Source organism: Protobothrops mucrosquamatus, unplaced genomic scaffold (genome assembly GCF_001527695.2).
Source record: "Protobothrops mucrosquamatus isolate PMUCROS unplaced genomic scaffold, P.Mucros_1.0 scaffold378, whole genome shotgun sequence".
NCBI classification, from domain to species: Eukaryota; Metazoa; Chordata; class Lepidosauria; order Squamata; family Viperidae; genus Protobothrops; species Protobothrops mucrosquamatus.
Window position 1 is genome coordinate 230,235 of NW_015386710.1, and position 4,108 is coordinate 234,342.

Consider the following 4,108-nt stretch of genomic DNA (forward strand, 5'->3'; position numbering starts at 1 on the left):
TTATAGTATAGTGCTGTAACTACTTATATATTTTACATCTCCTCAGTATACATCTGTGTTTATAGCACAGCATAGGTATAGTGTTGCCCGTTTTGATATGTTTTGAGGTGCCAAGAAGAACGTAGGTTTCCAAATGTGCCACAAACACTAGTTATATGAAATAGCAAATTCACCAGAATTTTCCTCAGTTTGTAGAATTTAATATTTTTCCACTAAAGCTCCCTCTGTTTAATTATACTTTCCTTGTCCGTGCTTGTCTATTCACTTCAGCCCATATCCAAATTCTGTTGCCCTTGATCCATTGACACTAAAATAAGGACAGAGTTTATAGGTTCAGTTCCCTCGCTATTATTAGTAAATGTACTTTGATTGCCTGTAAGAATAATGTCCCAGCAATCAGTGATCAAAATGAATAGATGTGAATAAGTCAGAGTTTATAGTAACTGCATTTATAAAGTATGAGATGCATATGATGTTGGCTTTAGAGAAAAAAATAACTTCTTCCCTATGTATGTCTTAATCTAACCGCTCTCTATATCTTCATTGTTTGCCTTATATCACAGTTATATTGTAAGTTCCATGAGGCAGGAACTAAACTTTTATACCATTTAAAACATGGTGCATATAAATTGTGCTTAATTAATGCACACATATGTATATAAAAAAATTGACCACAGAGGAAAGGCATCCTTTATATACAGTATAGGCCCTGAAATCACACTGGAATGTAGTTTCCCTTCAGGGAGCTTAAAAAGCTTCAGGCATAGTATTTGAATAGTGGATAAATGCAGAAAATGTATAATACATGGCTAACATGTAACTATATTCTGTTTTATAAGATAATTCATATAAAATCATTTGAGAACTTGTTATGCTGAAATCATCTGAAACAGACTTGATTTTTCAGTTAGAAGGATTGATTATACAGAAAGTTCTTGTAATACATAATGTATTTGTAATTCTAGTATAGAGTTACACAACAGGAAGACATTTTAGCATTCTAAATTCCCTCTGGATTAGCAGATCATCAGTGTAGTAACATATGAGACAGTTACCTAACTCTGGATCAGGTATCTTACCATTTGTTTAGTAGTTTTTCTAAGTTTCTTGGGAATACTCTCTCTCTTTAATGAGAGCCTTGTGAAAATGTGAGAAATGGAAAATGTACATCTTATCCATATATATTAGGAGAATGTTCTGTCCCATAGAGTGCAAGAAACCAGAAGGAGAAAGATACCTGGTAAAATTTAGATCGAGTAAAACATATATGTAGAGACATTATAGCTGTAGAATCATTCAGACTCAATCATGTGAGTCTAAACTCAGTTAATGCAGTACTGGAAAGAAGATGCTTCAGGCTAGAATAGAGGTGTAAATTAGGAACCACTATGTAAGCAAATATAGAATAAACTGAGTGGTAGTTCAGTCAAATCCACTAAGCCACCTGATCCACTTGACTATCCAGGGAGTGGTGGAATGCTCTCTCTTATTCTTAATCATGACATTTCTGTCCAGATATCACAAGAAACTTCCCTTAGTGGGTCTATGCCACCATCTCTTCATCCTTTTCAGTGCACCATATTTGCTGAAAACTGAAGTCAGAGGTGTCTCATCTTTTATGGTAAACCACAATGGATATAGCTGGTTTCTGTTAACAGCTACAAAACTATCTAGATTGATGTCTCCTCTGCTTAAAATTTCAAAACCAAAGAAACAAAAGCCTTTCATAACAAATAGACTGACAGACAACATAAAACCTCTGAGTTAAAAGAGTGATAACAGCATGGGTGAAGAACAGTACTTCCATAAAAATGATTCTTAAACAAAGGGTGCAGATGCAGAGACACAAGGTTGACTAAAGTGAAGGTTCTCTCCAGCCTTTGATAATGTGTAATTTCTCAATAAGTTTTGCTTTCATTCCTCATTGTTCTAATTTTTAGGGAAGCTATTTCACCCAATAGGTCGCCCAAGCCTACATATTGATATCACCTGCCATTCATCCTTTTCTTTTAATCCTGCCTTTATTATTTTATAAGTAACTCAAGGTGATGAACATACCTAATACTCTTTCCTCCTCCTATTTCCTCCAATGAAAGAGAATGGCTGGGCCAAAGTCACCCAACTGACTTTCATGCCTAATGAGGGTCTAGAACTCACAGCCTTCTGATTTCTAGGCTGGTGCTTTAACCACTAAACCAACTGTTTCTCTTCCTCCACTTGCATTGGTTAGTGGAATTTATGATTCAAACTCTAGGATTACTGATTGGAGCTGCAAAATTCAAAGATGTTGTGTTTCCACCTCTGTTCCCTGACTTGAGCCTTGGTTATGACAGATAATTTGGTCTTTTTGTTTCCATCCCTTTTTTTTCTTTGAAAATAGACTCAGAGCAGACATGACAGGAGCAACCACCCAAGAACTGAAGAATATGTAGGATTTCATGGATATTATTCAGTGCTGTGATGTCTTAATTAGCATGAAATTACTGCAGCATGAAACACTGAATATGCACTGATATTTTGCTACTAAGCTGCTACCTGAAACCTGGTTAAATTGGTAGTACGAATTCTGTACATATTTATATTATTGATGTTTACACCCTTCTCTTAAATGTGTCCATATGGATGGATTTTAAATGGCAAATAGCAATTTATCTTAACAAGCACAGTATGATATTCTGACTTTTGCTTTGACAAAGGAAGTCTGAAATAGATAGGAACTGACTCTGGTACATAGTTTGTTCAGTCTGGGGTGTTTAAAAATATTTATTCCACATAGAGGTGTATAATCATAGAATGCAGGTATACCCAGCCATTAATCGCCGATGAATTATTTCAGGATAATTCCGTGTGAGAGAATGTATATGCATTAATATTTCATTAGCTGTTAAAAATTCTGTTTACATAAAGCATAAACCAGAGCAAACAAAGAGTACAGTCACCATGTGCTTTACTGCTCAGCTATATAACTGTAACAGGAAACAGGAAACTGTACTTAGAACAAAAGAGCATAGAGTATATTCCATAGACCCAGACTTTTAAACAGTGCAGTTGTTGCATAAAAATACATACCAACAAGGAATTCCAACATTAGCCCTGCTGTTAGTTCTTCTGAGTAAATCTGAAACTAAATTTGGCAGCTGATGCCAGGAGTTTGCATGCCTCCCATGTTCAGTAAAGTGCAGTGCCCATAACCAGTCATTGGGTATCATTCAGACACAAGTTGATAGCATTCTCCCCATTTAAATTATTTGAACATTAAAGAATTTCTACTTCCTCTCTATTAATTTGGGGAAAACATCTGTTACATCATTTATTTATTTACTTATTTCATTCGGTTTAGACACTCTCAAACTCCAAGCTGACTTTGAGGGGTATACCTAAATGCCAATGTTAAAAAGGACTGTTTTGTTTTGTTATTTTGCTGTTTTGTTTATTATGGTTGGTCATACAGTTCACCAGATGTTTAGATTGGATTTGGAATTTCTATCCACCTACTTCCCAAGGACCTGGCAGATGTTGTTAATTATGTTAAAGGTATCATCACAGGATGTAGGTTATTTCTAGTAAAGCTGCCAGCTGAAATTGATTAATGGTGGAAGTATTTGAGCATTAGATGGACTTTTTGTTATTTATATTATTTTATTTATAGCCTATTATTATTGTGTGTGGGTATTTTACTGTTAGATTCATAGCCTAAGACTGGTGGAAATGTAATAATTAAGTCCTAACCAAGAACCTAACAATTATTAAGATAGAGTCTAAGAACATAGGCAGTTACAAGCAGGGTTTTCTTTGTTAGAAAAATTATCATTACAGACCAAAAATATTGGCCATATTTTTAACACATAGCAAGCTAGGTGTCATGGGATGTAATATTTGGCCATTATAATTGGGGCAGGCTTAGTTTGAAGAATGGAAGATTTTATCCATGCTTTTGAAGAAAAATCAGCTACCATCAGCAAATAGAACAAATAAAGCAAAGGTAGAAAATCCTGACATTATGGTTCTATAAAGTAGCATTTTCTAGCTATGTTGGGGCTGCAGCTTCTGAAATTACAAGCCTAAAGCTAAAAACTCTGGGAATTATAGCCTACCATATCTAAGCAGT

General features: G+C 35.0%; 1 protein-coding gene across 1 annotated transcript in view; it reads left to right on the top strand.

Moving 5' to 3' along the window:
* The window catches only part of GFRA1 (GDNF family receptor alpha 1), a 235,896-nt gene that overhangs the window by 137,119 nt on the left and 94,669 nt on the right, over positions 1–4,108 (top strand). The window lies entirely within an intron of this gene.